The following is a 12,472-nucleotide window of genomic DNA, read 5'->3' as shown; positions in this document are numbered from 1 at the left end:
AAAAGAGCTGCTTGAAGAGGAAAAGAAGACACCCTGAAACCCACCAGTGTCTTTCTCATCAGACAGCCTGCAGACTGAGAGGGTGCTCTACTTAACTGTGCACAGATGAACAAAGACACTGTTAAGCAGTCACTGTTTTTGAGCCAAGCCTGCTGTGCCTGGTGGAAACTGAGTCAGATGTGTATTTAATTGGTTTGATACTAAACTGACTATGAATACCTAAGAAGTGGCCTGCTGAACGTTGCATGCACACAATTGGACATAATACAGAGTTGATCTAATCTGTAGAGTGGAATGACTTGCAGTCAGCATTTCTGGTGGGATGTGTGATGTATACATTTGTGACATTCAACTAGAGCTTAATTTGTGCTTGTTGTTTCCAGTGTGGAGCACCATCACTTATTTTTGAGGGCTGGCACTTATTTTTCTGCCTCTAGCATTTACTGCAAGCAAAAGACACATGGGAAAGATGGAGGAGAGAAAAACGAAAAAGGGCCACAAAGTGAGAAAGAAGAAAGCTGCAGGAGTGAGCTGGAGGAACAGGGAGTGGCTGTAAATGGATTAAAGGGGCCTGAGATGGGTTCAGGAATACGCTGGTTTAGTATTCCATGTTCGCAAATGTAATTGCAGTAGCCACGTGTTTAAGGGAAGAGGTTTGGACACCGGCACGTTTTTATTCACAACTTTAGCACTGTATTCAACTGAGCACCTAAGGAGCTGCAATGTGTCTACACCCAGGGAATTGTGTGTAGTTTGGAAGAGATGTGGCTCACTGGAGTGGAGAACTTTGGGTAAACTGAGCATCTAAGGAACTGTAATGTGTCTTTAAGTATTGGATCTTTACCCAGGGTATTCTATGTAGTCTGGGTGAGATGTTGCTCACCAGAGTGGAGAACTTTGAGTACCTGCCATGGTAATTTTTTTTTGTCATGCTGATTTTGCTGCCCCATATACTTTCATGGGCTCTGTGTTGCATATTCGGGTGAGATATCGATCACCATTGTGGAGGACTTTGGGTTTGCCATTTCTTTTCTAAAACAAATGTCATGCTGATTTTGCTTCCAAATTATGGGGGTTATTCCAACTTTGGAGGAAGTGGTAATCCGTCCCAAAAGTGACGGTAAAGTGACGGATATACCACCAGCCGTATTACGAGTCCATTATATCCTATGGAACTCGTAATACGGCTGGTGGTAAATCCGTCACATTTGGGACGGATTACCACCTCCTCCAAAGTTGGAATAACCCCCTATATGTTTTCATTTGTGCTACTTTGAGTGAAATTGTCAGGACAATGTTTTAAATATGTGTTGCATGCAATGATGAATGGTTACATATTAAGTCTAGTCATATTGTAACAATTTTGTGCAAAGTTATGCTGAAGTGTTACTGATGTTGTCATTTGCCAAAACTATTTTTTAATTTTGCGTTTGTGCTCCTGTAAGATCGTGCAGGAGTTTGTGGAGTGGAAGTGACTACGGTTGAGTCAGGGTTTTGTGCCCCTGATTCTGTGGATGGTTAGCAGTAAAGAGTGAGCGTATGAAATGTGACCTTGATCCTGCGATAGTGCTAAGTAAAAGACATCCATGTTATGCATGCATATGATAGATGTATTGTGTTATTTAAGTCTCTAGCTCTGTGAGAGTATGCAGTAGAGGGTGATCGTTCCTAAGCCTGCAACAATGTGTAGTGCTAGTCCATTACTAAGTTCACAAGATGCCCTGTTGTTTGGAATGCCTGTGGGTTGAAATAGATCCATGATAAATTCATGATATGCCCTTTTTGTGGGATTTAGTGTGGGTTGAACGAGACCTGTTGCTAAGTTTACATGATACCCACTGTTCGGTGTTGTGTAGGTTGAAAGAGACCCATTTGATAAATTCATGAAGTTCTTTATTGCCACAGATTGGAAGAGGGTTGAAAGATATCCATTGCAAATTTCTAGAATGAGGGTTCAAAGACACCTTTGCCTAAAGCTACAGTGAGGGTTGGAAGAAACCCATTGTGGTATGCAGAATTTGCCCTGTTCTGGGTTGAGTGAGGGTTTAAAGATACCCATTTTGTGGCTTTAATATTTCATTTGACTGTTTCTGCCTGGTTGAGTAATAGCTGGTGTTCTATGGGTCCAGTGGAAATGTATATAGATGGGCTTTTGGTTTTATGTGGATGTGGTCAGGTGCAACCATTGTGTGAATACATTTATTGAGTTGAATAATTTATAGGTATTATCAAAGATAGAGTCTCCTATGTTTTCTTCTTGTGCTTTATTATTTTCTATCTTCTGTTTCATGTTTGCATTTTATTATTTTCTAAAGGGAGGAGATGTATTATAATCTTCTCTGCTTGTGATGCATTCTTTGAACACCTCCATTGTTTTCTGCTCTGATCAGGCAATGTTTGATGTCATGGAATGTTGGTGAGTGACTGGAGGACTGACAGTTAGAGAGAAAGTGGGCTGGGCAGAGAGGATGATGTTCCTGGTAGGGTTTCCTTATTAAGTAACTTGTTACTTATCCAGTAACCGTTTAAAAAAATCTACAACCTCTATCCTACTTGAACTGGCTACCTGACTCCTACTTGCCAACAAGGAATATTTGATTACAACATTCAGACCCTAAGCAGGGTTCACATCTGTTGGCTGGCGTCATCAAAAGGATCTTAATATAATACTAGACCCTAATGTCAAACAACCAGTATTGCCCGCAAAAATATATGGTATGACCACAGTGATAGAAACTAATGAGTCGTATAGTGAAAAGCTATTCTGAAGTACCCGTGGAGGGTCTAGGCAAATTGAAATGCTTCTCACATAAAATTGTGCTTAAGTAAGGTGCTGTTCCAATTATTCACAAAGTGAGGAATATCCCACACCTGATGAGAGAGCCTTAGCAAAAATAACTTAATAAATTATTGGAACAAAGGATAATTGAGCTAATTGGGTCCTCAAAGTGGCTAGCACCCATTGTAAAGGCCCCTAAGGAGGGGGGGAAGATTTGCCTGTGCACTGACTTACGTGACTTCAATAGAAACATGTGGGTTGATAGGAAACTGCTTCTGAATATTTGAGAGATGTTGACAGCAATGGGAGGTGGTGACATTTTCAGTGCCATCAATGTGTCTGCTGCCTATCATCAGATTGATCCTCAAGAAAGTTCAGACATCTTACATCATTTGTTACACTGATGGGGGCCTATTGTTATTGCAAGATGGCTTTCGTTTTATCATCGGCCTCAGTGGTGTTCCAAAGAATGATGCAAAAGCAGAAACGAACAGATGATAGATGGAATGCCTAACAATGCAAACATTCACCCCCAGTCACAAAGATCTGGCTTTAATCCAGTGTTTTTTTGCCCACAACACCACCCCAGTTAGGCCATATGCAAATCAGTTGAGCGAGTCCATCACCTAATTATGGGGAACATCCAACTATCCTTAGATAATGAGTTACCATGGAAAGAGCAGTTAGGGAAATTGATTTGGGCATGTAGAGTTTTGCCTCACTCAATGACGTGGGTATCACCTTTCATTTCCCTTAAAGGAAGGGAAACAGGGAGGAAGGAAATTCCAGAATGGTTAAAAAGTAAAGAGTGTGCATTGGTTGACCTCCGTACTGTAAAAGACAGTGTGACAGAAAAACAACAAAAACCTAAGAAATATTATGACACTAAGAAAGGTGTCAAATGAGTGGACATAAAGAAGGGCATAAAGAGTGGACATAAAGAAGGGTGATTGGGTGGCAGTGAGAAAATGAAAAATTGACAGGAAAGGGGAAAGTAAGTTTTCCCAACCAATCAAGGTGAAAGAGGTAAAATGCAGTGTTGTGATTCTGGAGGATGGATCTGTGTGGAGTTTGGGGAATGTGTGCAAGTGTCTAAAAAGCGTTATGGATGATGAAGAAGAATAATAGTACTAGTTGTCATTATATAATTCTTTTGCACTTGTATTTGTGGCTATGGATGATTTGCTATGTGCATGCATTGCTGCGTCTTTACATGTCATTATGATGTCTTATATATTCCATATGTTCTTAGAGATATTTATGTAGTAATGCATTTGAGTTGTAAGAACATAAGCTCTATTTGTTCCTTCTTGTTGACAATTGAGATGTGTATGTGTAAGGGGGGAGATGTGTAGAGTTGGTAGAACTTTGCATATGTAATATAGAATTTAGAATGTAGGAGGAATGGATTCTCTAGTGGATTAAGGCAGGAGTGAATTGGACAGCTGTAAACTGTAGGTAATCTAATGTACAGAATAAACTTGAATATTTATCTACTATATGTTTGGTGAATCCTTACCTATCCCAGACTGAGGGCCTGATTTAGAATTTGGCGGATGGATTACTACATCACAAGATTGACGGACGTCCTGTCCGCCGAAATCTATATCCCATTATGTCCAATTTTGGCAGACAGGACATCCGTCAATGTTGTGATGGAGTAAAACGCCTGCAAACTTCTACAGCAAGCCCAGCATTTCTTAATACTATCACCAAATTCACAAAATTCACTGAAACACTCCAATCATTTTGCAGATTATACACTGTTTACCATTACCAAGCTTGCATACTCAACTGCCACACCAATCTATTTTTATCACTCTCTGTCTCAGGAATTGATTCTGACCTACCTGAACTTTGGTAAAATTTATCTCTTTAAAAAACAATTCTGTCCTGGGTAATCATAATAGTTTTCCTCCAGTATTTGGTTGGTCTACCTTTCCTTTCCTTGATAGTCTTGAAAGCTGCATTAACACGAATCTGAAATAGTTTTGCAATGAAAATACCCTTTTTCAGTGTTTCCAGTCAGGTTTCAGAACAGGCTCTATCACTAAAACAACTATCTTGCAAATCATTGATGATGCCTTGTGTATGCTGATGATTCCATTACATTGTTTCTACTTGCTGGTAGCTATTTATACTATTGATCATGACATTCTAGTTAAAAATGTAAGAAACTGCATGGGTCTCAAATACAAGGTTCTGAATTGATTTGAATATTTCTTCACAAATCAGTCACAACAGATCAAAGCAGGCACTTCTTTTTCTAACTGTGTATCAATATTACAGTGAGAGCCTCATGAATCTGTCCTAGCCCATACATTCACCATATATTTTGAACCCCGAGGGATATCAATAAAGTTTCTCGCCAGCCACAGGTTCCTCTTTCCAACTCATACCTTCTTTCTGAATATCATCTCAAACTCAATCCCAGCAAAACGGAATTCTTACTCCCTTTGCCCCAACTATCCTTTATACTTTTCCAGAACTCACTGAGCCCTACAAAGATCATAGACTGCTCTCCAACCACCTAACACATCTATTTTTATACTTACATAATCCCTCAACCTTCATAAACATGTTAACAACATGGCCAAAAGCACCATTATTAGCCCAGCCTGTCCCATCAGAGTAGCCCTTTGTTACTTGACAGGGCATATAGGAAGATGTGGAAACTATGGTCTTCCTGATAGGACTAAGCAAATTCCAGTTCAAATTAGCATTCCAAAAACGTACATGGAACTCCTTTCGAAGCACTTCTTCATGCAGATTGATTAACTCTGGGAAAGGCCACTTTAGTTTCATTACTCCTTTGTAGATCAATCTGAGCTGCGTAAGTTCAGTTCTAGTTAGAATCTTGTCAGTTTAGTACACAAATTATCTACATTCTGGTCATTCCCATTATGTGGCAAATAAACAAAACAAATCTCAGGAGGATCTTGAAAATGTCACAGCTCAAACACTTTTTTCATTGAAACTACTCTCTTCACCAACAATCAGATATTGAACTTATTGAAACTATCTTTTCTGTCTTCATACCGAAAGTTTAGTACAAAATTCTGTGCTTGAGCCATACCATTCTTTCCTTCCCTTCTGGTTTTGTATTTCCTTTCTCAAGTCCCCTGTTCTCACCTTTGACAAGGGGGATATAGCATTTATTACATTTAAATTCAACGTAGATGGGGACTGCTTTTCATCTGCAGAGATCTGGATCTCTTTAAATTGATCATGTGTCACTTACTGTGCTTTACACATTGTGCCCACTATTTTATGTTATTGTTTGATAAATGCATTAGTCCTGTTTTTAGCCATATGAATCTGACTAGAATTGTAGAAACATGACTGGACCAGTACTGGACAAGCTCAAATTTTTGGTGACCATAGAAGTGTGCTTCGATGTTGGAATTTATTGTGCAATTATGTCCTAACCTCTGTATTCCCTCATTTGAGCCATGAATCCTAAGGGTGTTACTTAAGTACATTTTCCCAGTACACTAAAATACAGCAGTGTTGTGCAGTGTAATGTACAAATGTTAAGAAAAGCATATGGAGAGAAACTAGGTGTTTTCTCACCAAATCATACGTAATGTACTGCTACTTTTGTGCCTTGTTTTGTATTAAGTTTAATAAACAGATTTAAAAAAAAAAAAAAAGGACATTTTCAAAATTTCTTCAAATATGTTGGGGTAGATTTTTGATTTATTACCACTTTTACTGCAGTTCTCAAATTAATTGTGAAGCTGTAACTTTTTTCGAATAAGTATGTTTAACAATTCATATTTTCTACACACCCATAGGTAACATTTCATGAATACATTTGGCGCTGAAGGTTCCGAGATTATAAACATCAAAAGTGGATACAGGTGCTAACTGCTTAACTCCGTTTCGAGGAGCTGGGCTTGTGCAGTCTCTCTTCTTGAATTAACTAACCGGTCCCGTGTCTGGTAGAAGCCTCCTGCACAGCATGCCTCACGGTGACTGGGAAACAGAACAGCTGCTCAGAGATGGATTAACTTGCTTACTATGATACCAGTACCACATTATTAAAACTTTAATGGGCAGCAGATGTTCATCAGCGGTTATGCGTTTTAATCTTAGCCTTTTAACACTATTATTAGGTTTCTGTTGAACAAAACAACGATGTTGAGAGCACAGCAGGGACTGGATAAACATAATAAAAATATATCTTGATTACAAGGTGCGCAAAAAAAGACTGAAACACAATGACAAATCAGGACTATTTTGTTCGAATACTATTTTTTTCAGAGAAAATAATATTCGTGTTTGTTGGTATATTTTAGGAAATGTGTTTTTGTTTGCAGAGAGCTTTAGTTGTGAACAACAAACGCTGTCACCGTGTTCCCAGTTTTGTTTGCACTTGTATTTGCATTAGCAGATTGTAATGTGTATAAAACAAGTCTGGAAAATACTGTATATCCCAACATTGTGTATTGACATGCATTGTCTACGAACTTGTTCAATGTGTATTTTGACATTTGATAAGAAGGCGTGTAAACAGTGCTAATAGTATTCATGTAAACTATAACTTAATTGTGTCTTTGCGCTCCACACGAATATAAATTATTTAGTTTTATTTAAAGCGCTACAGAAGTTCAACTAAATACATCAATCTGTAAATCAAAAATAAATACGTAAAATCCGTGGAAATTACCGTTTCTGAAAATTAAACATCGAAATTAATAGGCAAATTGTGAAATTGAATCTATTTAGAGCAAGTGGCCTCTGGCTTTTACTCTGTGGTACCTAAAATTACGATTTCCAGATTCACATGTTTGCAAAATAATACAACATGTCCTACCTTATGCGCTTCAACGCCAGCTCAGCATCAGCCCAGGCATAAATGGCTCCAGGCGTATCCTGGCGTTCTGTTGTTTTTTGTGCTCATTGTGCTGCGATATTGCTGACCATTCAGGCTGTTGGAGCATTTTCTCTTTGGTGCTGGGTCCTGCTGCCTGCCAGATCTACTGTAGGAAAACCGGTGCCAAATTTAAATCAACTAATTCAGAATGACTAAGGAAAAGTAATTCTCGAAATCCCATGAATTCAAAGAAAACCATGAGAAAAGTTGGATAAAAGTATATGTGAACAGAATCTGTTATCTTCTTTATCACACTTCTACGCCTGAGTGGGAAGCGGTGACTAATATCTATGATTTAACTGTTGTTAGTTTGTAATTTTACAAGTGGCCTGTCAGCTCTTATGCACTTTTTGTCAAGTGAGTGTAGGGGACTCAAAATACTAGTAAGGACATAAAAGACAAAGAACAGCTGTTAGAAATGTGGTTTCTATTTGACAGAGGTATTCACCGTTGCCCAAATAGGAACCACAATCCTAATCAGGGTAAGTCACACACAATCCAAATTATCCTGTCCCCACCCTCTGGTCAGGATTAACGTAGAAGGCAATGTGTAAAGAATTTGTGCAATAAATCATGCAATAACAGTGAAAACATCACAAAAATACACCATACAGGTTTAGAAAAATATGTGATATTTATCTAGTAAAATTAAGGTAAAACACAATAAAGATTCAATAAGCACAAGTTGAAATATCACTTTTGCAAGATTAAAAAGAGTCTTAGATCTAAAAAATCTACAGTTGTCTCTTGTGTGCTCAAAGTACCTGGTGTGCGTCAAAATTACACGCACAGGGACCGCAGAGGAGGAGATGCGTAGAAAAATAAGGTGTGCGTCGGATTTTCCGATGCAGCACAGATGATGCGTCGTTTCTTCCCACGCTTCAAGGGGCTTTGCGTCAATTTTCGGAACGTAGTCATGGGTCTTTACTGCGATGCGGGGTTCTTTTGACACCCAGGGACGATGCGTGTAAATCCTGGGCGTGCGGGACGAAGTCACAGGCGTTGTGACAATCCGGTAGGTGTTGCATTGATTCTTCACTCAGGAAGTCGGGCTGCATCATTCTGGCTCGGCTGTGCGTCCATCCGGTAGGGCTGTGCGTCGAATTTCTGGTTGCAATGCAGGCACTGCGTCAATCTTCACTCTGGAAGGTGGGCTGTGTTGTTCCGGTTCGGCTATGAAGCAATTTTCTCATCGCAGGACAGGCTGTGGGTCGTTTCCGGCAGGGCGTGCGTCAATGTTTGGTGCACAAGGAATTTCCTTGAAGAGATTAAGTCTTTTTTGGCCCTGAGACTTTAGAAAACAGGAGGCAAGCTCAATCCAAGCCCTTGGAGAGCACTTCTCAGCAAAGTCAGAGGCCAGCAAGGCAGCAGGGCAACAGCAAGGCAGCAGTCCTTCACCGCAAAGCAGCCCAGGTGAGTCCTTTGGGCAGCCAGGCAGTTACTCTTGACAGGTTGCAGGATCTGGTCCAGAAGTGTCTGAGTTGGTGGGGTCAGGGTCCCAGTTATATTCCCAAAAATGCCTTTGAAGTGGGGGAAACTTCATGGAGTGGTTTTGAAGTGCACACATTCCCCTTTCAGTAACAGTCTGCCTGCCAAGGTCCCAGTAGGGGGTTTGGCATTCTATTGAGTGAGGGCAGGCCACTAGCCTTTGAAATGTAAGTGTCAGGCCCCTCCACCCTTCCAGCCCAGGAAGACCGATTCAGTATGCAGAGGAGTGCAGGTGTGACTGAGTGTCCTGTGTTTGTGGTTGTCTGAGTGGAACGCACAAGGGAGATGTCAACCAGCCCAGCACCAGACGTTGATTGGAGACAGGCTGTAAGGCACAGATGGATTTTAAGTGCAGAGAAATGCTAACTTTCTAAAAGTGGCATTTCTAAAATAGAAATATACAAACCAACTTCACCAATAAGCAGGATTTTCTATTTTCATTCTGGCCACACTAAATATGACCTGTTTACCCCTTTCTGATCAGAATCTACCACTCAAACAGTATATGAGGGTAGCCCTAATGCTAGCCTATGAAAGGAGCAGATCAACAGTATTGGATTACAAATTTAGGAGTTTTCCACTACCAGGACATATAAAACACAAAGGTACATGTCCTGCCTTTCGTCTACATAGGACCCTGCCCTATGGGTTATCTAGGGCCTAGCTTAGGGGTGACTTATATGTAGAAAAAGTGGAGTTTAAGGCTTCGCAAGTACCTTTAAATGCTAAGTCGATGTGGTGTTCCGCAAGCCCAGGATTTCCACACATCGTCCCTGGGTGTGAAAAGAACCCTGCAGTGAGGACCAAAGACTGCATGCCAGAAATCAACGCAAAGCCCCTTGCAGCGTGGAAAGAAACAACGCATAGTCTGTGCCGCGTAGGAAAATCCAATGCACACCTTATTTTTCCACGCATCTCCTCCTCTACGGTTTCTGTGCATGTAATTTTGATTCAAACCAGGTACTTTGTGCACAAAGCAAGGGTCCCTGGAATCCAGCAGTATTTCCCCACAGAGGTTGAACAACCCCTAGTTCGAAACGGAGTTTCACAAAACAGTCCACTGATCTCAGGTCCTTGGATCCGTGACTTCACAGAGGGATCACTGCAGGCAACCCAGAGAGAGCCAGCTCTGTCGATGTCCAAGTCTGCACACGACAACATGTGTTAGCAAATGGGGCACCAGTCAGTAATGTTCCCTCCGGGGCAAGGGCCCCTCAGTGCTATCCAGTCTCCCACAGTCAATATTCAGGGCCATCCCTGCACTCCTCCGCTGGGAGCCTTGCAGCAGCAGCACATTATTAAGCAATAGCAGCAGCAGGCAGAATACGAGAATGGCCAGGAGTGTAGGAGTTCATGGCAGTCAAACATGTGCACGTGGTAAGTATCTGGGTACCTTACGATTATTGGAGCACGTGAGCCAGAGTTAAATAAATGTTCAGAAGGCCTCAGTATCTGCGTAAAGGGGCCCCCAATTCACCACCAGCTTCTCTTCTCTTAGGTCGGCAGCGGGGGCTGTAGCGCACACTGAACACCATGCCAGCCACTCCACGACATGCCATGAGGCAGTCCCCACAGGCCACAGGATGGCACCCTTGGGGTATTCCCAGGAACTGCGGTGCAGCGTATGCAGCTCACCACACAGCCCAGCTCTGGCGGCAGCCAGTCATAGACGCCCCAGGGGTTTACATGTCCTCCCCTCTCTCAGTTTCATCAGCAGCACTGCCTACAGGCCTCCTCACCTCCTATGGTGCCACAATGGGGGTTGACCAGTTGAGAAGAACTTCACAGCAAACTGGCAATCCGGGTCTCAGGTCTTGCAGTCAGATTCCAGAGGCAATCCAGTTTCTTTCCAAGGGTCTAAATCTGGCAAGGATCCACAACTTATGGGTATCTCCTCCTCACTGTACGCCAGGCCCGTTTTGCCTCCATGAAGAAGATGGCACTGGCCCAAGCCTCGAGGGGCACACCTGACTCTGTTCCACAGGGTGGCTCAAGGACCCTTCAGAAAGTCTATGGCACAATGTGTTGTGTCAGCAATGCAGCGGGAAGCCATTGGGTGAGGATTTAAAAAAGGATAGCACAGAATTATGTCAGGATTACTTATATGCCAGTGGTAGTGCCGAGAGGAGCATTTAAGCGGCCATTTTGTTTGGCCATGCCATCTTTTAATCTCAAATAATTTATTAAATGTCACTCTATTTTTCTGAATTGCCATGGGATTTATCTTCTGTTGTGTTTTCACTTTATTACTGTTTGAAGTGCTGCATACTTTACACATTGCGCCTAAATTAAGCATAACTGCTTCATGGCAAGTTACTGGAGAGTTAAGCACAGGTTAATTTGGGGTTTGCATGTGTTTACCTTGACAGAGATTGGGGTTGCTGCTCGAATACGGTTTCACCCCCCAACCAGTAACCCAATTTCCAATAGTACCTATTTTTATATCATTTGCTGGACATCTGTTACAGCTTTGCCCATCTTTTTTATCTAACATTTGACCCATTCTTGCTGCCTATTAGATTATAGGGAATTATAGATCAATAACTGATTAACAGGGATGTTTTTCACTAAAGGGTTCTGAGTGACATCAAACAGTCAACAAGAGTGAATGATGTCACTCAGAGCCCACTAATTCATCCATTCATCCGTGCACTCACTCATTCATTGATCCTTTTATGTCTTCAGTCATCTCTTAATCATCTATTTCATGAGTCACCCATTTATCATGGACTCTGTTATTGATGATGCATTTTCACGTTTACCATCTCTCACTTCCAAACAACCAAAATCACCAATGACAGAAGAAACTTTTTTACCTAAAGATAGCCAGAACATTTGGGTTTGTAAATTTGTGTTTGAATTAAGCTACAAGACATAGATAACCTTAGCCATTAGAGACTTTACAGGCAGTCTAGGAGAGAGACTATAATATGCTTGACTTTCCATCCAATCTCAACCCTACGTTGACTAAATAATTTTTGGAGCAACTGCAAAGAATCTTTGTACCAAGTCTTGTGGCAGAAACCCAGTTCAGACAGTATAAAGGGCAACAGAATACTCACACAATGTAAAGCAAGAAGAAGCAAGCTCCTAAATTAGATCCGGGTTCAGTTTCTTTGTTAGCTTGTTTAGAACCTGGAACTTCATTGCTTGGATATGGAGACAGAGTCAGACACCATCCATTGTTAAGGCTGTTACTACACACAGAAGAGAAGCAGTGTTAGAAATGGGGTCTTTGGTTGGCAGTCAGGTTAACCCCTGTCCAAGCAAGGATCCTCACTCTAGTCAGGGTAAAGGAGAATCACCCTGAGCTAACCCCCACTCAT

At 41.3% G+C, this 12,472-nt stretch overlaps 1 protein-coding gene across 1 annotated transcript in view; it reads right to left on the bottom strand.

Annotated features, from left to right (window-relative positions):
* The window catches only part of SMCO3 (single-pass membrane protein with coiled-coil domains 3), a 45,337-nt gene extending 37,700 nt beyond the window's left edge, over positions 1-7,637 (bottom strand). The window contains exon 1 of the mRNA XM_069216250.1: positions 7,599-7,637. The gene's annotated coding sequence lies outside the window, so the exon portion shown is untranslated. The remainder of the gene's footprint in view (positions 1-7,598) is intronic.
* Between the last annotated feature and the right edge of the window lie 4,835 nt (positions 7,638-12,472).

This window comes from Pleurodeles waltl, chromosome 12 (assembly GCF_031143425.1).
Source record: "Pleurodeles waltl isolate 20211129_DDA chromosome 12, aPleWal1.hap1.20221129, whole genome shotgun sequence".
Lineage (NCBI taxonomy): Eukaryota > Metazoa > Chordata > Amphibia > Caudata > Salamandridae > Pleurodeles > Pleurodeles waltl.
The sequence above is the reverse complement of the archived record's forward strand: the minus strand, read 5'-3'. Positions and strand labels throughout refer to the sequence as shown.